The sequence below is a fragment of the Heterocephalus glaber genome, unplaced genomic scaffold, assembly GCF_053883595.1.
Source record: "Heterocephalus glaber isolate CG9 unplaced genomic scaffold, H.glaber_assembly_v1.0 deba00001523, whole genome shotgun sequence".
Classification (NCBI taxonomy): Eukaryota; Metazoa; Chordata; class Mammalia; order Rodentia; family Bathyergidae; genus Heterocephalus; species Heterocephalus glaber.
The window spans coordinates 9,877,388-9,901,860 of NW_028258327.1; the positions used below are offsets into that span (position 1 = coordinate 9,877,388).

Consider the following 24,473-nt stretch of genomic DNA (forward strand, 5'->3'; position numbering starts at 1 on the left):
TGGTGAACTGCCAAAGTTGTAAGCTTCCAAATATTTTCCATATGACCCCAGAGCTATAGGGTAAATCTTTTCTCTAAGTAACATTCACTGTAAAAAAATATCATGCAGTGTTTCGTTTCTACAGGAAATAGATACTAACTCTGTTTTAAGGTGACAGCTTGAAATTAGATATACTTAGAATCATTAAATTTGGCTTTTTAAATATGTCTTGGGCAGAATTAAAGTCTATCTGAATATTTGGAGTTGACTTCTATCTGGAATTTATTATTCACATATACATTCTCTTTACAAGTCTGTTTCTGGGATTACACGTACTTGCAGAATTTAAGGTGGAGCAGTCCACATGAATCATAATCAAGTGATATTGGCATGGATTAAGAGGTACTTTGATTTTCCTAACAATATTTTCAACCTCTTATAAATAGCCAAAAGAAAGTCAAGACACCTAAACTGAGAGTAGGCCTGAACCAGAATATGTCCATCATAACTTCTGCATCAAAGGAGTATAACAAAATACAATGAGACTGTGAGAAGAAACATTTTAAAATGAGATAGGAAGACCTTCTTTTAAAAGATACAAAAAAAGAGACTGACACAATGGACATCAAATTTTAAAATATCAAGATGACAAAAGTTATGTGCCATGCTAATAGATTAGCTATGGAATGCAACTACCTGTGTAAGTGGATAATAGGAAGATATACATGATAATAGAATTATGGTCTATCTCTAACTCTAGAGTATTTTGCTTAGAAAGATCAGTATTCCAGCTTTCCTTTTTGCTACCCTCATGATTCAGGATTGAGAGAAAGTCAAATATTCCTTCCAAGCCCATGACCCAAGATGCTCTACTTCTAGGTAACTACTTCCAGTTTCTTGGCACCACTAACCTTCAAAGAACACTGGAGTTCTTCCCTTTTTTTCTATTATAAAATGTCCCTACTCCCTGATCTGCCTTTGAAGCTCTGCCAAAAATATGCATATGATCGTTGCTCTCTCCCTTCCTCTAGCAAACTCTGAATACTTACTTCTGTGTGCTCTTATTTTGGTGGGCTTCATTTCCAGCATAGACAGATCTATCTTATCTCTTACAACCACATATGAATCCACAATTACCTCAATAAGAATTTCAATTAAAATATGCCTAGAATTAAAAAGGTATTTTGTCCATACAGCAGTACTTTATCTCTCTCTTCACAAAATAAAATTTGTTTTCCCTTTTTATATTATAGAAGACCACCACAGAGTTGCTGCTTGGAACAGAGGGGGAAAAGGATGGCAGGGAAGAAAAGAAATAAAATCTTGGAACAGGCCTATTAAAAAATACCTTTTAAGGGATGGGAATTTAGCTCAGTGGTTTCGCTGCCTGCTGTGCAAGCGCAAGGACCCTAGTTCGATCCCCAGTACCAAAAGAAAGAAAAAAACCTTTTAACTAGCCGAAAGACTAACCTACCTTTCATTACATATAAATGTACCACTATATCCTAATTAGTCTATCAACTTGACTGGCAAGGGACTCCTCAGTTAAAGATTTTTAAAAAAATATTTTATTTACAGTTTAGTACTCAGAAACTGTGTGTCCCTGTACTCTAAGTTCAATGGAAGATTTCAGAATATCCTCTGAAAATAGATTCCCTGATACATGTGTGGCAAGGCTTTCTAAGGAATGAATACTAGTATACATATATTCAAATCTAGCTACCATTAGCATACTCTAACCACAAATTCTTCCCACCCCCCCTTTTTGGTAACAGGGATCAAACTCAGGGCCTTATGCTTGCAAGGCAGGCAGCGGCACCACTGAGCTAAATCCCTGGCCCTAACCACAAATCTTCTACAAAGCTATATAAAGGCAATCAACCAAACCATTTATACCATTATGAATTAAATTCAGCACATAATTTATATGCAGAAGTCAGCCACAACCAAAACATATTTCAAGAAATGCTCACAGTGCCCTCTGAAGTAATATTCAGATGCATATTATTGAATATTGCCTGGGATCTTTCTGGTCATTTAAGCTTCTGCTTCTCACAATGTACTATAAGATTCACAGGAGAGAGAATACTTGGGATCTTGTTAGAAATACAGAACTCTCAGAAACAACAAAAGACTACTAATTCAAAATCTCTATTTTAGCAATACCCCCGTGTCTACCCATGTAGATCAGAGAAACAGTACTCCAAACTCATTAAAAGTTGCATAGATGAAGTTTGGTCAAGCACCTAAGAATTGTTACCAGTATCCCAAAACTTATATATGGACCACCAAGCAACTTGCTTTGACAGTACAAGAAAAAAAAATCGAATGTTTAATTTCATAATTTTCCTTGAAAAGCTAAAAGTTTTTTAAAACGCTTCTTTCAAATGCTTAAGAATTCCTCTGTCTGAGAACTATAGGCCAATCTCCCTAATGGACATAGACACAAAAACCCTCAACAAGATACTGGCAAACAGAATACAGAGGGTCATCAAGAACATCATACACCCTAACCAAGTCAGATTTATCATGATGCAAGGATGGTTCAACATTCATAAATCAATAAATGTAATACAATATATTAAAAGGGCAAGGACAAAAACCATATGATTATCTAAATAGATTCAGAAAAGGCATTTGATAAAATCCAACACCCATTCATGATAAAAAAAAAACCTGAAGAAATTTGGAATAGAAGGTCTTTATCTCAACCTGATTAAGGCTATCTATGAAAAACCAACAGCCAACATCATACTAAATAGTCAAAAACTGAAAACTTTCATGATAAAATCAGGAATAAGACAAGGATGACCACTATCATCACTCCTATTCAATAGAGTTTTGAAAACATTAGCCACAGCAATTAGAAAAGAGAAAGAAATAAAAGGAATAAAGGTAAGAATGGGAGAACTTAAACTGTCATTATTTGCTGACGATATGATACTTTACATAGAAGACCCAAAAAAGGGCCAAAAGACTTCTACACTTACTTCACAGATTCAGTAGAGTAGCTGGATACAAGGTCAACATTCAAAACACAATAGTCTTCTTATACACAAATAACAGACTCACTGAGAGAGAAATTGGGGAAACAATTCCTTCTACAATAGCCAAAAAAAGAAATATCTAGGAATTAATCTAACAAAGGAAGCAAAAGACCTCTACACTGAATACTACAGCACTCTGAAAAAAGAGATCAAAGAGGATAGAAGAAAACGGAAAGCCATCCCTTGCTCCTGGGTAGGAAGAACCAATTTAGTGAAAATGGCCATACTTCCAAAACTACTATATAGATATAATGCAATCCCAATTGAAATTTCAACAATATACTTCACAGAAAATTCACTTGGAAATTCTCATTCCAAAAATTCATTTGGAATGAGAAGAGACCTAGAATAGCAAAAGCAATTCTAAGCAACAGAGACATGGCAGGGGGTATCACAATCACCAACCTGAAACAATGCTACAAAGCTACCATAATAAAAACAGCATGGTACTGGCAAAGAAACGGACCTGAGAATGAGTGGAATAGATTAGAAGATGCAGAAACAACTCCAGACATACTCGGCCACCTCATCTTTGACAAAGGAGCCAAGTACCCTCATTGGAGGAAAGATAGCCTATTTAATAAATAGTGTTGGAAAAACTGGATTTCAACCTGCCAAAGATTAAAACTAGACCCATACCTATCACCATGCACTAAACTAAGATCAAAATGGATTAAAGATCTAAATATTAAGACAGAAACACTAAACAGTCTAAAAGATAAGTTAGGTAGAACTCTTGGAGACATTGGCATAGGAAAAGACTTTATGAACAAAAGCTCAGTAGCATGGGAACTAGCACAAAGAATCAACAACTGGGATCTCATCTTATTAAAAGCTTCTGCACTGCAAGAGAAACCACCAACAGAGCTAAGAGACAACCTACAGTGTGGGAAAAAATTTTAGCAGCTGTACTTCAGACAAAGGACTACTACTAGAATATATAAAGAACTGAAAAAAAATCAGATCCCCCAAATTTAAAGACCTAACTCACAAATGGGCATCTGAAATGAAGAGGCATTTCTCAGACAAAGAAGTAAAAGCAGCAAATAAGCATATGAAAAAATGTTCAACATCACTGGTCATTTGAGAGGTGGAAATGAAACCAACACTGAGATTCTACCTCACCCCAGAAAGAATGGCTGCTATCAAGAAATCAACCAATAACAAATGCAGGCAGGGGTGTGGTGAGAAAGGAACCCTTCTCCATTGTTGGTAGGAGTGCAGACTGGTGCAATGACTGTGGAAATCAGCAAGGAAATACCTCAACAAACTAGGACTAGAGGTCCCATTTGACCCAGCTATTCCCCTGCTGGGGATCTTCCCAAAAGAATTAAAAGAATCCTACCACAGAGATATATGTGCACTGATGTTTATACTGGCACAGTTTGTAATAGCTAAAGCTTGGAAACACCCCAATTGCCCAATACCTGGAAACTGGATAAAGAAGATGTGGGCTTTTTTAATAAAATGGAGTCCTACTCAGCCATAAAGATCAAGAAACTAGAGTCATTTATAACTAAATAGATGCATTTTGAGGCCATACTCTTAAGTGAAATAGGACATACATGTGTAAATACCGAATAGTTTCTCTAGTGTGAGAAACTAAAAGTGTAAATAAGAGTTAAAATGATTAAAATGAATAATTGATAATTTGAAATAGGAAGAAAGGTCCAAAGGGGTAGGGGTGGTGGGAGGGGAAGGGAAAAGAAAAGAAGAGAAAGGAAAAATTATGAAAAAAGAAATAAAATGGAAATGAAGTCTATGTAAATAGGGAAGGGTGGAGGGGGTGAAGGGTGCACAGGTAATGGGGAAAAAATAAAAACCAAGATACATCATGTACAGGTACAAGCACACAATGATAAATGTAAATGTATTGTATACCTAAAATGTACCAATAAAAGAATTTAAGCAAATAAATAAATAAATAATAAAAATAAAAGTAGATATGAGAGAAACACTACATCAAAGAAACTAGAAATAAAACAAAAATACTGTTATAGTCCTGCAGCTTGAAAACTCTTTAATGGATAAGAATATGGTCTTTAATTTCCCTATCTGGGTAAATTCAAAGCACAATTTTTCTCCCCTTGTGGTCTTATACAAAGAGAAAAGTAACACTATGTTTGAGAGTTTTTAGAATATTTTACCTTAAAAAGCACTATTAGCATTTATTTTAAGCAATCATGTATAGTACAGGGAAGATGAACTAGTCTGTAATCTATACCAATTTGGGAAGCTTAATAATGTAAACTCATGGAACTGATTTTAAAAAAAGACAAGACAAAAATTAAGTATATACCCAATAATTATACCTCGAATATGATACCACCATTTGAAAAAAATCTATGGTCTAAGAAATACAATTTTTAAAGATGATACAAAAACAAAGGTAGCATCCATATTCAAAGTGGTGTGCTAATAAATATACAATAAAAAAATGAAAAAGTAGAAACCAATTCTATGCAAATAGTTACTTGTAGCTGGAAATACAACTTTTAGTGACAGTCTGATAAGCTAATTGCAAAATTGATGTATCTCACACAATTCTGAAGATAAAATAATATACTTTACAAATGTATTAGAAGGAAAATGGTATTAGATAACCAAAAAGATAAGTTAAAATGATGATGAAGACACTAAAGAAGTAAATAACGGAAACAAATTCAAATACACCATGCAATGACATGTAGGAATAGAAAAAAGCAAGATTTATCAATTAATACTTTATATTGAGATTTTTAAAAATAAATACAAAACTAAATTTCTAGCTGAAATATTATATGTGGATATTATATGATTTGATCTATATTCCTAGAAAGCCACAAACTTTAGGGGATCTTTTTATTAAGATGATGGGAATTGCCTTGTATCTTCCATTAGAGATCAATTATTATTTTAAACAACTGAAGAATGTGAGAAAAAAATTTAAGTGTAAGATGTTTAAGGTTACTATAGGTTATGCCGAAATGTTATGGAATACTGTTCTCTTGAGATTTATAAAATGAACACAAGGAAGGATTAATTTAATCACTGTAATTCTGGGTTAAAGGAAGGAAGGAAACCAGCCTGAAGATCACAACCAATTCCATGATTTCTTATGTCAAATATGACCATATACAGTGGTGACACCACTAATACCATACTTTTCTAAATGATATTTGCCAACAAAAATAGATGTTTAAAAAAACTGAGCTCATAGAAGTAGAGAAGAGAACAGTGGTTACTAGAGGACAAGAAGGGTTGAGGAAGGGTAGGGAAAATTGATAAATGTGGACAAAGTCACAGCCCAGTAGAAGGAATATGTTCTGTGTTCTATTACACAGATATGTAATTATAGTCAACAATATCATATTGAGTGACTCAAAATTGTTAGAAGAGAAAAATTTGAATATTCTTATCAAAAAGAAATAGTAAATCTTTGAACAGAAAATCTAAATGTCCCAAGTAAATCAATAATGTATACATTTGGGGCCGGGGATTTAGCTCAGTGGTTTCACCGCCTGCTGCACAAGCACAAGGACCCGAGTTCGATCCCCGGTACCAAAAAAAAATAATAATAATAATAGTAATAATAATGTATACATTTACTTAAACATCATACTATACCTCCTACAGATGTACAATTATTATCTGTCAAAAAAAGGGAGGACTGCAATAAAAAAATGAATCTCTAATGATTTCTATCAAGTTATTTTTATCTATTTTTAAGGTTTTTGGTTAAGGACTGTCGGAAACAATCATGCTTTCTAATTATCTTTCCAAAAGTCGGCAAGATCCTGAAGTAAGTTGTTTCATTCATTTACTGTACAAATAAATAATGGTTAAGGTTTTAGTAACTTGCAGGAACTGTTTGAGGTCAAGGGATAAAGCAACAAGTGGGAAAGGCAATGTATCTGCCTTTGTAGATCCTATGTTTGAAGGAAAAATGACAGAAAATAAATGCTAAATAAATAAAAAAGAATTTCAAATAATGGACAGTGTTAGGAAAAATGGAGCAGTGAAGGGTTAAGAGCCATTAGGACAGCAATAAGACTGAATAGAGTAGAATGAATTTTGTGGGACATTTGAACTAACATATAATTGATGAGAAAGACCAAACTAGAAAGAACATCAAATGAAAATGCCTTAAAATTAGAGTTTTCCAGTATATAAAAAGGTCAATATGGTTAAAGTATACTATGCAAGAAGAAAATGGCAGAATGGGAGATTGCATGGAGACATGTTCTCTATTGCATCAAGTCTTGTAGTCTTTGGCAAGGTGTTTGGATTTTATTCAGAAACTAATGTGGAACCATAACTTTAGATACAAGCAAATATTTTTATGATTTGACCACTTAAAAATAAAAATATGGCTTCACTAAAAAATTCTAACATATTTAATGATCAAATAAGGCTGATTCTTCACAAACTTTCAGAAAGAAAAAAAATACTGCTGAGTCTATTGTATTACTCTGAAACCAAAATCAAAGATATCACAAGAGAAGAAAATTATAAGCCCTCATAAGTGTTTAGAAGCAAAAAATTCTTAATAAAATACTACTTTTTATAAGAAACATTATATATTTGATTCTTTCGTATTATACTTATGACCAACTGGAATTTATACTAGGAAAACAAGGTTGGTTTACCTTACAAAAATCACTTATAATAATGGACAGTATTAGTACAATATAGTACAAAAACTATATTAATTGATGGAGAAGAAGACTTGGTAGATTCCAATAGCCATTCATTAAAAAACAAAACTCAAGTCTAAAGATGGCAGCCTCCGTTAGCGAGGGGTACCCTGGCGCTGCGTACGAATTTTACTCGGCAGGTTGCTTTTGTCCGGAAAATTCCTTTGACTGCAACAGCCAATGAGCTGAGAAAACACTTTGCTCAGTTTGGCCATATACGAAAGTGCATTGTTCCTTTTGATAAAGAGACTGGCTTTTATAAAGGTATGTGTTGGATTTACTTTTCTTCAGAAGAAGCACTTCAGTATGCAGTGCAACATGAAAATTATGTAATTGATGGAGTAAAAGTCTACGTTCAAATTCAAAACCCAAAAATTTTGCAAGGGGATCAAACATCTGATGAAGAGAAAGATTTCTGAGATGATTAAACCCATTAAATAAACACTCACAAAAAAAACAACAAAACTCAACAAATCAGAAAAAAGAGAAGAGAAGAAATCTCCACATACATCCTCTGGCTAAAGGTGGTAGCTTTCCAGGCAATTTGCACTCTCAGCCACTTCACTGCCTTCAGGATTCTCCCCTCCCCAAGTTATATATGATTCTCACAACTCTACAGAATTTTCTGCTTTGCTCATTTAAACCCATGTAATAAACTATTCAGTATAAAAGGATGTGGCAGTTACTCAAATTAACTCAATTCAAAGATATGTACACTGAATAAAAACAATCACAATGAAACTGTAGAAGTAATGAACTAAATCTGACTGATCAAATCAGAAGTACCATGCTTATCTCAAAAAAGCTAAGCTGCTTCATTGCAAGTGCTGATATCAACACGTTAGCCATTTGTAAGATCTGTTATAATCACAGGAAAGACAGAGCACTGTTGAGAAACATAGAAAATCCACAACTTGCTGGGCCTGTCATCAGTGGAACCTGCTTGGGAAGAAGACAAGAACTTACCATTTTCATGCCAACACAAAATAGTCACAAAGGCAGAAAACAGTATTAGGTGGCTCTGAAGTCTTGCTTACATCTTACCAGGAGGAGGCACACAAAGACTGCCCAATATGACTGAATCTTATGCTTGTGACATGATGTTGGTGGAAACATTACTGCAGGTACCACAAAGAAAATGGGACTGATTGACTAATGGTGGGACCAGAATTCAAACCTTTAGAGGAATGGGCAAATGAATACCTAGAAGAAAATGCAGGTACTTTGGCCAAAGGACTAGCCAACAACATGTCCTCAAAGAAAGATAAGATATTGTTGGAAATAGTGATAATTGACATTATATATCATGACAATCCCATTTGTCAGGCAACAGATGTACAAAAAGGTAGAAGAAAAAGTGTGGAGGCAGGACAAAGGCCTTTATCCAGCCCCTCTTATAATAAACTATGTGGTAAAGGCTGAAGCTTTGTAAGGGAATAGAGCTGGTTATGATGATGAATCTCAAAAATTTAGACAGCTAGTAATGACCAAAGAATTAAAGGCCTTGATGGAACATTATCATGGTCAGGTCCTGAGCAAGAAAAACAAATTTGAAACTCCACAGAAGCATATTAGGCATATAGTTATTCATGGTGGAGGGCAAATGGGAGCTGGCACTGCTCAAATCTTCATGAACAAGGGTCTGTAAACTATACTTTAATAAAAGCTACAGGACAGGCTGGGTCAAGTACAGCAACAAATGTTCAAAAGATTGAAAGATAAAATAAAGAAGATAACTCTTAACCTTATTTGACAGGGATTGCATCTTATTATATCTTAAACTACTTGACTGGGTAATGTGATTATTAGGGTTTGCAAAGCCCCATGGGGTGATTGCAGCTGTTTTTGAAGACCCTGGACTCAAGCACAGAGTGCTAAAGGAAGTAAAAGTGTTAACCCCAGATCAATGTATCTTTGCCAGTGACATATATGCTCTCCCAATCAATGTCACTGCTGCTATAAGAGAAATATATGAGGTGACTGGCATGTAGTTTTTCTCTCCCATGGACAAGATACAGCTGCTGAGATAATCATAACAATAAATATCGAAGGATGGTCAACTGCAACAATTAGTCTCAAGTAGGGGAAGGTCTTGTGGTTAAGGACAGACCTGGCTTCTATCCTACCACTTGTCTTGTATCTATGATATCTGTAGTTACGTTAAGTACTCCAGGAAGTGGTTGATGCTAAGAAGCTAGATTCCTAGATACAATCTTTGTTTTTCTTGTGAGTGCTGCTAACCTGGCATATGAAGTGGGAATGGATGTAACAAAACATGTGGTAAAGCCTTTGGGAAATGGTTTTTAGGTGAAACAGATGGTATCTAAGGGCTTCCTGGGTCACATGTCTGAAAGCAGCTTTTATGTCTAGTAGGAGGATTCAAAGAAAAAGAGTTCAATTTCACTCATTGACAATAGCTTGGTGAGCCTGAGGCAGGCTGCAAAATCTAAGGTCTCCTCTGATGCAGACACCCTATTCTACCTGGTTATAAGATTTGTGAATGAGGCAGTCATATGCCTGCAGGAGGGGATCTTGACCATACCTGCAGGAGACACTGGTTCAGTCTTTGGCACTGGCCTCTTTCCTTGCCCTGGAGGTCCCTTTCTACTTTGTGCATGTGTGTGGTAATAACAAGGTAATGGAGTGGCTCAAGAAAAAGGAGTCTGTGTACAGAAAACAGTCCATACTATGTCAGCTGTTCATTGACCCTGTTAAAAGCCCTAGTAAGAAATTTGACCAAGAAAATCCTTATACATGTCTTAGTCAATGTGTGAACCCCAACTGCCAGCATTGTTTATTCTTCAACAGAGTGCTGTCTAGATTTACTAGAGTAACCAGAGAAAGAACAGCTCTAGCTTTGAGTGGTTTCTTCCTTGATTAAAGTGCCTTCAACTATGACTGTCTCTCACTTCTGACGAAATCTGTGAATTGAAGTTTGTACTTCATGTTGGAAGATGGAACACACTGGGTTTATGTTGTAAGGAACAAAGTAGCAAGAAAGAACTATTTGTAAGTTCTGTGGTGCCTGTTTCTTCTTATCATCCAGGGGGTGGTCAATGGTGGTAAGGGCAGTGCTGTACTCTGCCAAACAAGTTCAACAATAAAAACCAAACTATCTATCAAAAGAAAGAAAGAGGAGAGAAGAGGACAGGAGAGGAGAGGAGAATAAAGGAAGAAGGGGAAGAAGAAAGGAAAGAAGGGAGGGAGGGACAAAAGAGAAAGGGAAGAAAAGATGGAAGAAGGAGGAAGGAATTTTTTCTTACTAATAAAGGGCTCAGTATTTTAACCTTACAAAAACACATATAGCTAACACCATATTTAATTATACAAGAGTGAATGCTTCCCCACTAAGGTTGGGAAGAAGGCAGATATCCAAACTCAATAGTGCCATTAAACATTTTACTTGAGGTTCTAGTCAGTACAATAAAGCAAAAAGTATAAGAATGGGAGATCAAGAGAAATAGAAATAGTACCTAACTTGAGGAAGAAGTAAAACTGTTTTTTATCAATAGGTAATAGGATCATACAGACACACAATTCTCAACAAATAACTTCAAGTATTGTCATGAGGATATAAAATTCATATTCAAAAATTCAATTGTATTTCTATACACTAGCAGTGAAGAAATAAAAAATAAAATTAAGAAAGTAATTTCATTTACAAATATATCCAAATATACTCAAAAATAAAGAAAATAAATGGAAAACTTGTACCCTGAGAACTACAAAGCATGTAGTAAATCCAAAAGAATGAACTAAACTATCTCTCCTAAAATCAAGGTTGCAAGATAGTGTTAAGATACAAAAATCAATCACTTCCCAATACATCAGTAATGAAGAAGTAGACTTTGAAATCTACAGAATGCTATTTAAATTAGCATATCCCAAAATTAAATACTTTGACATAAATCTAACAAAATATGTACAAGATATGTATAAGATTTATATGCAGGAAAAACTGATAAATCAATGAAGAACTAAATAAGTGCAGAGATATTTATTAGATTGAAAGTATCAATTTGGCCAAGATGTCAGTTTTTCCCTTATTGATCTATAGATTTCAAACTCTCCAAGTCAAAATATTGGCAAATTATTTTATAGATATTGGCAAAATGATCCTAAAGTTTATATGGAGAAACAAAAGATTCATAATAGCCAGTATAATTTGAAAGAAAGGAACAAATTTGAAGAACAGTGCTTACCTGATTTCAAGACTAATTATAAATTTATCATGACCAAAGAAGCATGATTTTGAAATTAAAAAAAGAATGCAGATACAGACTTTATGCCTTCTAAAACACTGATTAATCATAGAACTAAATAAAAAATATAGAAATATAAAAACTCTGGAAGATGACATATGAGAAAATACAGATGACTAAGGATTTGGCAATAACATTTTAGAAAAAACAGCAAAGTCATCGCCCAAGAATGAACTGATAAACCAGACCTCATTAACATTAAAACTCTCTGCTCTAAAGAATTTACAAAATATACTGAAAAGACAAGGCACAGACCAGGAGAAAGTAATTTTCAGAAACATAATGAATATAAAGATATCTTAAAGCTCAACAATAAGAAAATTAAGCTGGGTGTGATGGCACATGTTTGTAATTCCAGCAGGAGGATTGCCATAAATTCAAAGTCAGTCTAGGGTACATAGTTCAAGGCCAGCCTGAATCACAAAGTGAGACCCTGTCTCAAAAAAAATAAGAAAAAGTAGAAAAAAATTAACCCAAATTAAATTCAGAACAAAAAAGATATATAGATGACAAGAAGGCAAATGGAAAAATTTTGCACGTTATATGTCATTAGTAATAGTGCAAATAACAATGACACTTACAATGTCAAAACCATCATGATAACAACAGAATTCTTAACAGAAATGAAAAGGGCCAGGAGAGCACGGAATGATGTATTTAAATCCCTGAAAGAAAATAACAGCTAATATAGATTGTGATAAATCCTCCAGAGCTGTCTTTCAGAATCAAAGGAAAAATAAAGACCTACCACAATAAGCATAAACTATAATAAATCACGATAACTAAGCCAGCATTGCAGAAGACACAAGAATCCTAAAAACAGAACAGAAATATAACCAGGAGACAGCATAGAAAAGAATAAATTTTATTAGTAGAGAAGATAAATAAATGAGGATCAGAAATGAATCAAACATTAGAACAAAATGACATGCCTTTCAATAACAACACTGAAAGTAAATGCTCTTACCTCTCAAATCAAAGGACACTGACCAACTGATTAAATTTTAAAACAAGATGCAACTATATATTCCTAGCAAGAAACAAACCTCACCCTCAACAACAAACACAGACTGACGGGGAAAGGACGCAAAATGGTACTGAAGCAACTGGACTATGAAAGCAAAGAGCAGTAAACAGACTCGATCCAACAAAAGAGACTGTGAATTAAAACTAGAAGAGATAAAGATGGTCATTACATATTGGTGGAGGAAACAACCCATCAAGAAGATATAAAAATTGTACATATATATGAACTGAAGGCTAATACACCCTATTTCATAAAGCAAACACTACTCAACAAATGGGGACAGACAGAGCCCAATACAATTTTATTTTTCAGAGTGCAGGGTTTTTATTTTTATTTTTGACTTTTATTAGTACATGGTTGCAGTACATAATAATTACATTCACTGTAAGGAATTGGTACATGTGTACAACACATTTCAATTCCCTTTTTTGTCTTATAAGAGCTTACAAAGTTAATTATTTGGGAAGATTGAAAACTAGACTACTAGGCCAAAGAATATATAAAACATGTAGGACAGTTGCACTAAGTTGAGGTACACTTTTAGATATATTTTCCACACTGGATTATAATAAATCAGACTAGATGATTTCCATATCTCACCTTCACAAATGACTAGGTCATCCAGAAAAAGAAACATTACAATTAAACTACATTAAATCAAATAGATTTAACAGACAAATCATTCCAAGTAAGAAGAGCAGAATATGCATTTTTTTTTCAGTAACACATGGAACTTTCTCCACAACAGGCCATATTTTAGGTCATACTGCTAATCTCAACAAATCAGAAAAATTGAACTAATCTCATGTATCCTATCTGATCAAAATGAAATGAAAGTAGAAATCTACAGTATAATAAATTACACAAATACTTGAGATTAGATAATACATCATTAGACATTCAGTGTGTCACTGACAAAATAACAGGAGAAATTTTTAAATTTCTAGAATAATACTATAATTGAAACACAATATATCAAAATCTATTATGACAATGAAAGCAGTCTAAAGAAAAAATTTTATAGATGAGTTATTATATTAGAAAAACAGAAATTTCAAACCTAATAGTACACCTTAAAGTCTTACAAAAACAAAGAAAAACCGAAACCAAACCCAACAGAGGAAATAAATAGTAAAGATCCAAGCAGAATGTAATGGAATAGACTAAAAAACAAAGAATCAATGAATCATAGAATTTGGTTTTTTAAAAGATAGCAAGATTGATGAATAGCCAAACTAACCAAAAGCAACAAAGGTTCAAATGAATAAAACTAAAGACGAAAAAGGAGCTATTACAATAAATAACACTGAAATTCAGAGGATCATAGAGACTATTTCGAAAATTTCTACTCAAATAAATTGGAAAATCTAGAAGAAATGAATACATTTCTACATTTAATGCATCAAAATTGAACTAAGACCAAGAGAGATTATGTAAAGGTACAAATTTCCAATGATGAATGTCATTACATTGTAAATCTAAAATGTACCAATAAAATAAAATTTTTTTAAAAATTGAAATAAGAGGATGGTAAAAAAACCTAAGTAGAGCAATAAAAAAGGAAAGAAATTGAAACAATAAAAAAAAATTTTCTCAACAAAGAAAAGCCCTGGACTGGACAGATTTATTGCTGAAATTTGCCAAATCTTCAAAGAAGAAATAAAACCAATGTTCCTCAAAGTATCCTATGAAAAACAAAGGCAAGAAATGCTTCTAAATTCATTCTACTAAGCCAGGATCTTTTGGATAACAAAATTGGATAAAAATTCAAAAAACAAAATACAGGCTACTATTATTAATAAATGTAGATGCCAAAATCCTGTATATACTTCTTGCAAACATACTTCAATGACACATTAATAAGATTACACGAAGGCCTGAAGCCTCCTGGACAACACAAGTGCTCAGGTCCCAGCCAAGGCCCTGTCCAGACACCAGTGCCAGGGGCACACAGGCCCCAGCTAAAGGTCTGCTGGAAAATAGCTGCACAGGTGCACAGGTCCCAACCAGAGGCCCATCTAGACACCACCTGTAAGTAAATGTAGACCCCAGTGAAAGGCCCACCTAGACAACAGTGGTGAGGGTGCACAGACCCCTTCCAGGGACCCACCTGGAAAACAGTGAAGCAGGTGCTTGGGCCTCAGCCAGAGGCCCCCCCAGAAACCACCACTAAGTGGGTACAGGCCCCAGCCAGAAGCCCAATCACACCACAGTGACTCAGGTGCACAGCCCCCAGCCAAAGGCCCTCCCAGACAACAGGTGCACAGGCACGCAGGACCCAGTCAGAGGCCTGCCGAGATACCAGCACTAAGTGCATGCAGGCTCCAGGCAGAACCCCACCCTGAAAACAGCATAGCACAGGTGTCCAGAAGCCCATCACGCCTGAATTGCTGCAGTGGTGAACAGCAGAGAGAAGGCCTCTCTGAGGCTTGGTGAGAATTGAAGCCCACTGGGGAAGCAAAGAGTCACCTCAACGAAAGCACAGCCAGTTGCATCTGTTGAAATGAGAAGACAAGTAAACAGGACTCAAAACCAAACTTTCAGCTCACCTAAGGCAACCCCAAAAGGGTAATGAGATGGAACAATCTGATATTGCACCACCTGGACTCCCTGAACTGCCAACAAAAGAGGAGCTGGAAAAAATGAAATCAGAAACAATTTCTCAGGTAACAAAAGAGATTGTGTCCACAGTGCAAGATATGCTTAATAAATCTAGAGGAGACACAGATAAAAAAAATAGACGAGCAAGGAACACGATGGAATTCCAACATAGGAAACAAATGGAATCCATAAAATAGATGAAACAGATTTCCAGGAGATTAAAAACTCCACTGAAAGTGTACGCAGCAGAATGAGCCAAAGTGAGGACAGATTTTCAGATATAGAAGACAGGATTACAATTAGTGAACAGAAAAAAAAAATTCTTAAAAATAATAAGGGACCACGAGAAATCAATCTAGCAGCTGCTAGATGGTGTACAGAAGAATAACATAAGACTGATTGGAGCCAATGAAAAAAGAGGAGAGAGTGCAAATGACAAAAAAATTGTTCAAAGAAGTAATGGCAGAAAATACTCCAAGCAGGAAAACAAATTTGACACACAGATAGGTGAGGCATATAGGACTCCTAACTATCCCTGATCAAAAAAATCTACACAGAGGAATATAGTAGTTAAGATTTCAGAAACCAAACAGAACAAAGTTCTACAAGTAGACAAAAGAAACAAATCACATACAAAGGAAAGCCCATCAGAATCACAGCAGACTTTTCAACACACCCTCAAGTCGAGAAAGCCTGGAGTGAAGTATTTCAAGTCCTAAAAGAAAATAACCTCCAACCCAGGTTGATGTACCTAGCAAAACTATCTTTCAAAATTGATGGAGAAATAAGATAATTTCATGTCAAAGAGCACTTGAAGAACTTCGTGAGTATCAAACCAGGACTCCAAAAAATTTTAAACAATATTCTAGAAAAAGATAATGAGGATCACAACCCCATGAAGGCCAACAGAATGAATCCATCACTCGAGAAAAGAAATTAAATACAAAGGTGGAGAATCCAACAACAGGAAAAGGCCATGACAAGAATAAGTCAATGCATATCAATTATAATCATGGATATTAGTGGTCTCAATTCACCAGTCAAAAGAAATAGACTGGCAGAATGTGTCAAGCAAGATCCAACAATATGCTGCATACAAGAAACACAATTCAAAAAGAAACTCATAGACTGAAAGTTAAAGGGTGGAAAACAATACTCCATGTGAAAGGAACTGGGAAAAAAAGCAGGAGAAGCTATCTTATTTGCAGATAAAATGGATTACAAACCAACACTGATTAAGGGAGACAAAGAAAGGACCCTCTGAGCACACACACCAGTGCCCAGAGGAGCCACATGGGCAGAGCCACTTGGGCAAAACGCTCAAGGCTGACTGAGCCCAGCTCCGTCCAGCAGGCCAAGCTCACTTGAGACCACGAGCTAGTAAGGATCCCCAGGCATGCCCACCAGCTGCCCACAGGGCCGTGCAGGCACCTGCAACAACAGAGCCCACCCCTGCCTCTGACCAACTGGCTGTGCAGCTACCCGGTTTCACACTACAGAGGCACATGGGGACATAAAGGCTATTGTCCTGAGCTGCAGAAGTGAACAACAGAGAGAGGGCCTCTCTCAAGGCTCTTTGAGGAAAGCTGAAGCCCATTGGAAAAGTGAAGAGAATCTCTGCTATAAAGGCACACCAGACCACCCTACTTGGTAAGTTGGAGGGATCATCACCTCACATTGGAACCTGGACTATCTTCAGGGGAAAGGCACCTGGAACCTGCAGTAGAACCTTGCAGAGTTCAGCCCTGCAGGAGGACAGGGAGCTCAACTTGGGACTTGCAGGCAAAAATCTGCCTGAATCTCATGGGTCTGGAAGTGGCTTACTGAGACTCATTGACTTATGCCTGCACACTGCTCCCCATGTTATTTATTGTGATGGCAGAGACATACCCTGAAGGAGTCCCTTCAGTTTTATCTTTTATTTGTTATTTTCAAAATTACCACTACTTTTTTCTCTTATTTTTAATTTCTTTCTTCTTTTTTTTTACTCTTTTCAAATTTTTATTTTTCTCTTTTTTCTTTCTTTTATCTTTTCTTTCTCTCTACCTCTCCCCTTTGAGTTCCTGTTCTGGCCCTAAATTGTATTTCTTCTTTATTTTTCTTTTCTTCTCTTTCCTTCTCTCACCTGTGTCCTATGGCATCACTTCTAACCTTCCCGTATCCTTCTTACTTATCTATCATTCCCAACCCAACTCCTTCTACCTCCCCATTCTGAAGGATAAAGTTGCTATATTGAAGCTATATTTATTCACTATAAATATGTGTAGGGATGGTTCTTGATTTTGCTCTACTTCTCTCAGTTAAAGGTGATAGATTAATAACTACCACAAATTGTCATTTTCTAAGCTGGACTTGACGCTTTGGTGTTGCTGATTGTATCACTTGGGCTAAGGTGCTGTGATTGATCTAATAATGTGTCCTTCTTGGTATAAGGAAAGTGAGATAGCATCAAAGCCATTAGAGACTCAAAACCTAAAGACCAGCTATATCTGGAAGACATCTCCAAGAATCAATCATCCCATAAATGTTCTAAATACATCAACAAACATACTTACAATAAGCAACGGCAAAGTACCAACCCAGGAATTAAACCAAGGACAGTACCAAAAACAAAAATGAGGAGACATTTAAGTAAGGCACAAACTCAGACTTCCACCCCACAAAAGGCAAATTCTGGGGGAAATGAGGCAGAAAAGTCTGACAACCAATCACCTGGACACCCTGAACTGATAGTACAGTAAGTAATAAAATGAATGAGGCTCTAGAAAAATTCAAAACACAGATACTCTCCCAGATATCTACAGAGATGGTGAGCAGAGTGAAAGACATAATTAGACACTCTAGAACAGAAACAGATTTTAAAAAATTAGATGAGCTCAGAGATTTGCTGGAAGTCATGAATGCCCAGCATAAGAAAGAAATGGAAACCATGATCAGCCAACACAAGAAAGAAATGGAATCTATGAAACAGATTCAACAGATTCAACAGATATCCAACAGATTAAAAACTCCATTGAAAGCATTCACAGTAGATTAAGGGAATATGAAGATAGAGTATCTGATACGGAAGACAGGATTTCAGTTAAGGACCAAGAAAACACAGATTTCTTAAAAATAGTAAGGGACCATGAGAAATCAGTCCACCACCTGCTAGATAATGCAAAGAAGAATAACGTAAAACTGATAGGAGTCCATGACAACACAGGAGAAAGAACAATTGACATAAAAAATCTGTTCACAGAAGTAATAGCAAAAAACTTCCCAGACAGAAGTGGAGAATTGGACATACAGATAAGTGAGGCATATAGAACTCCAACTAGCCACGATCAAAAAAAATCTACACCCAGACACATAGTAGTCAAGATCCCAGAAACCCAACAGAAGAACAAAATCCTACAGGCAGTTAGAGAAAAGAAAGAAATCACCTACAAAGGAAAGTACATCAGAACCACACCAGACTTCTCCACACAAACCCTCAAGTCAAGGAAAGCCTGGAGTTAAGTATTTCAAGCCCTAAAAGAAAATAACCTCCAACCTAGACTGCTGTATCTTGCAAAATTAACTTTCAAAATAAATGGGGAAATTAGATACTTCCACGACAAAGAACACCCGAGAAATTTCATGAACACCAAATCAGCACTCCAAACAATTCTACACAATATCATAGAAAAAGAAAATGAAGGTCACAACTCCATGAGGGCCAACAGAGGAAAGCCACCAGGCAAGGTAGGACACTAAAGGGAAAAAATAAGAAATAAAAGAGCCAACAACAGTAAAATATCATAACAAAGATGAGTCAATATTTATCAATTATAACTATCAATGTTAATGGCTTCAATTCACCAATCAAAAGAAATAGACTGACAGAATGGATTAAGAAGCAAAATCCAACACTATGCTGTATACAAGAAAAACACCTAAAAAATTTCCTTTTCAAAAGGAAATTCATAGACTGAAAGTAAAAGGATAGAAAACAGTTCTCCATGCTACAGGAACCCAGAAAAATCCAGACACAGCAATCTTATTTGCAGACAAAGTAGATTTCAAACCAAAACTCATTAAGAGAGACAAAGATGGTCACTACATCCTTGCGAAGGGAACAATCCAAGAAGACATGACAATCATAAATATATATACACCAAATACAAATGCCCACAACTATACAAAATAAATACTAATGGACATCAAAAACCAAATAAGCAGTAACACAGTTGTAGTGGGGGACCTCAATACCCCACTATCACAAATAGATCATCTAGATAAAAAATTAATAAGGAAATTCGAGAACTGAACCAAGTTATTGAACAAATGGACTTAATAGATGTTTACAGAGTGTTCCACCTCACAAAATCAGGATACACATTCTTTTTGGCTGCACACGGGTCATGCTCCAGAATAGACCACCTGCTGGCTCATAGGACATCTATAAGTAAATGTAAAAGAATTGAAGTTGGAGGTCCTGAGTCACACGGAGGATGCCGAGTCACCCCGCTGCAGACAGGCTGGTGTGCCCACGCCCTGCCGAGGTCCCCAGTCACACCGAATACACCCAATCAGCCCACTGCATAGAGGAAGGTCTGTTCACACCCTACCGAGGTCCTGAGGCACGCGGAAGATGCTGAATCACCCCCCTGAAGACAGGCAGGTCTGCCCATGCCCTGCCGGGGTCCTGAGTCTCACAGAACATGCCGAATCAGCCCACAGCACAGAGGCCGGTCTGTGCATGCCCTGCCAAGGTCCTGAGTCACACAGAAGACACCAACTCACCCCGCTGCAGACAGGCAGCCACCTGGTTCCACACTACAAAGGCACAGAGGACACCAGACCACCAGACCAAGGTACTGAGTCCCACTGTTCCCGGCCCAGAGGTAGGGGCTTCTGAGCCATTGTCCCACTGCTCCTGGTCCAGAGGAAGGGGCTTCCTGGTCACCATCCCTCCCGCTGCTCCTGGCCCAGAGGAAGGGGCTTCCAGGCCACCATCCATCCCACCACTCCCGGCTCAGAGGGAGGGGCTTCTGAGCCACCATCCCACTGCTCCTGGCCCAGAGGTAGGGGATTCCGGGCCACCATCCCTCCCGCTGCTCCCAGTCAACAGGAAAGGGCTTTTGGGTCACCATCCCTACTGCTGCTCCCCGCCCCGTCCCACCTCACCCAATTCAAAGGAGGTAATCTGTGCAGGTGCTAACAGCCCCCCACCCCAGTTGAAATGAGAAAACATGTAAATAAGTCTCAAAACCAGACTTTCAGATCACCGACAGCAACAACAAAGGGAAAGGAGATGGACCATTCTGATACTCAACCACCTGGACTGACTGCACTGTCAACAAAAGGGGATCTGGAAAAAATGAAATCAGAAATAATTTCTCAGATAACAGGAGAAATTGTGCCCCTAGTGCAAGACATGATTAATAAATCTACAGAAGAGCTCAGGAACATGATGGAATCCCAACATAAGAAACAAATGGAATCCATAAAACAGATGCAAATAGATTTCCAGGACATGAAAAACTTCATTGAAAGTCTACACAGCAGAATGAGCCAATAGGAGGACAGAATTTCAGATATAGAAGATAAGATTGCAATTAGTGACCAGGAAAAGAAAAATTGCTTCAAAATTAAAAGGGAACATGAGAAATCAATCCAGCAGCTGCTAGATGATGCAAAGAAGAATAACATAAGACTGATTGGGCTCAATGAAGAAACAGGAGAGAGTGCAGATGACATAAAAAAATCTCTTCACAGAAATAATGGCAGAAAACTTCCCAAGCAGGGGAAAAGAGCTTGACATACAGATAAGTGAGGCATATAGGACTCAAAATAGCCTTGATCAAAAAAAATCTACACATACGCATATAATTGTTAAGATTCCAGAAACACAACAGAAGAACAAAGTTCTCCAAGCAGTCAGAGAAAAGAAACAAATCACATACAAAGGAAAGCCCATCAGAATCACAGCAGACTTCTCAATACAAACCATCAAGGCAAGAAGAGCTTGGAGTGACATATTCCAAGCCCTGAAAGAAAACAGCCTCCAACCCAGATTGATGTACCCTGCAAAACTATCTTTCAAAATGGATGGAGAAATAAGATACTTTCATGACAAAGAGCACTTTAGGAACTTCTTGAATGCCAAACCAGCACTCCAAAGAATTTTACACAATATCCTAGGAACAGACATTGAGGATCACAGCCCCAAGAAGCCAAGCAGAATGAACCCATCTGGCATGACAAGAAATTCAATGTAAAGGGGGAGAACCCAACAAAAAGAAAAAGTCATGGCAATGACAAGTCAATATGTTTCAGTTATAACCATCAATGTTAATGGTCTCAATTCACCAATCAAAAGAAATAGACTGGCAGAATGGGTCAAGAAGCAAAATCCAACAATATGCTGCATACAAGAAACACACTTCACTCAAAAGGAAACTCATAGGCTGAAAGTTAAAGGGTGGAAAACAATACTCCATGTGACAGGAACCCGAAAAAAAGCAGGTGTAGCTATCCTCTTTGTAGATCAAGTAGATTTCAAATCAACACTGATGAAGAGAGATGAAGAAGGACACTACATCCTTGTAAAGGGAAGAATCCAAGAGGAAGAGATGACAATCATAAATATCTATGCACCAAACACTAGTGCACCCAACTATATAAAACAAATACTAACGGACATTAAAAGGTCATGTATGCACTAATACAATTGTAGTGGGGGACCTCAACACCCCACTGTCACAAATAGATAGATCAACTAGACTAAAATAAGTAATGAAATACTAGAACCCAATTGAACTCTTGAACAAATGAACTTAACAGATGTTTACAGAGTCTTCCACCCCACAAAATCAGAATACACATTCTTCTCAGCTGCACATGGGTCATTCTCAAAAATAGACCACATACTCACACATAGAACATGTTTAAGTAAGTGCAAAGGAACTGAAGTTATCCCCTGTATATTATCAGATCATAGTGCAATGAAATTGGAGATCCATAGCAAAAGAAACTCAAAAAATTTCATAAACACATGGAAATTGAACAACACATTTCTGAATAACCAATGGGTCACAGAGGAAATTAAAGAAGTCAGACAATTCCTTCAATCAAATGACAATGACAATACAACATATCGGAATCTATGGGACACAATGAAAGCAGTCTTATGAGGGAAATTCATAGCAGTGAATACACATATGAGGAAAACAGAATGAGCCCAATTCAACAACCTGATGCTGAACCTCAAGCTTCTAGAAAAAGAAGAGCAGGACAACCCCAAAGCTCATACAAGGGAGGAAATTATAAAGATCAGAGGAGAAATCAATGCAATGGAGACTAAGAGAATGATACAAAAAATCAATGAAGCCAAGAGTGGGTTCTTCAAAAGAATCAACAAAATGGACAAACCTTTAGCCAACCTTGTCAGAAAATGGAAAGAAAAGGCCCAAATCCATGCAATTAGGAATGAAAAGGGTGAAATTACAACAGACCCAGCAGAAATCCAGAAGATCATCAATACCTATTTCCAGAACCTATATGCCAATAAGATGGACAACACAGAAGAAATGGACAGAATCCTAGATACATATGAATTACCAAAGTTGAATGAAGAAGACCTAAAAATTCTGAACAACCCAATATCAACCCATGAAATTGAAAATGTAATTAAAAACTTATCAACTAAGAAAAGCCTAGGCCTTGATGGCTTCACTGCTGAATTCTACAAGACATTTAGAGAGGAACTACTGTTTAAACTTTTCAATGAAATTGAAAGGGAAGCAATACTCCCAAATTCATTCCTGGAAGCAAGCATAACCTTGATCCCCAAAGCAGAGAAAGACCCAACTGAAAAAGAGAACTATAGGCCAATCTCACTAATGAACATAGATGCAAAAATCCTTAATACGATACTGGCAAACAGAATGCAGAAGATCATCAAGAAGATCATACACCCTGATCAAGTGGGATTCATCCCAGGGATGCAGGGATGGTTCAGTATATGAAAATCAATTAATGTAATACACTATATCAATAGAGCCAAGGACAAAAACCATATGATTAGCTCCATAGATGCAGAAAAAGCATTTGACAAAATCCAACATGCATTTATGAAAAAAGCCCTACAAAACATTGGAATAGATGGTCTCTACCTCAAACTGATAGAAGCCATCTATGAAAAACCAACAGCCAATATCATACTAAATGGTCAAAAACTGAAATCCTTCACACTAAAATCAGGAACAAGACAAGGATGTCCACTATCACCACTCTTGTTCAATATAGTTCTGGAAACATTAGCCACGCCAATTAGACAAGGGAAAGAAATAAAAGGAATAAAGATAGGTAATGAAGAAGTCAAATTGTCATTATTTGCAGATGACATGATACTCTATATAGAAGACCCCAAGAACTCCACCAAAAGTCTTCTAGACTTAATAACCAAATTCAATCAAGTAGCTGGTTGCAAGGTCAACACACAAAAATCAATAGCTTTCCTCTACATCAATGACAGACTCACTGAGAGAGAAATAGGGCAAATAATTCCTTTCCCAATAGCATCCAAAAAACTGAAATACCTAGGAATCATCCTAACAAAAGAAATCAAAGACCTCTTCTCTGAAAACTATGGCACTCTGAAAAGAGAGATTGAAGATGATATCAGAAAATGGACAGACATCCCCTGCTCCTGGGTAGGAAGGATTAATATAGTGAAAATGGTCATACTTCCAAAACTGCTATATAGATTTAATGCAATTCCAGTTGAGATCCAGGCATCATACTTTATAGACCTCAAGAAATCAATCCAAAAATTCATTTGGAACAAGAAGAGACCCAGAATAGCAAAAGCAATTCTAGGTAACAGAGACATGGCAGGGGTATCAGAATCCCC

The 24,473-nt window shown here is 36.6% G+C and overlaps 1 long non-coding RNA gene and 1 pseudogene across 3 annotated transcripts in view; one reads left to right on the plus strand and one right to left on the minus strand.

The window, feature by feature from the left end:
- The window catches only part of LOC101701215 (SRA stem-loop-interacting RNA-binding protein, mitochondrial pseudogene), a 30,051-nt pseudogene extending 21,910 nt beyond the window's left edge, over positions 1–8,141 (plus strand).
- Positions 1–24,473, minus strand: part of LOC106010867 (uncharacterized) — a 1,054,961-nt gene that overhangs the window by 869,792 nt on the left and 160,696 nt on the right. The gene's annotated exons all lie outside the window — the stretch shown is intronic.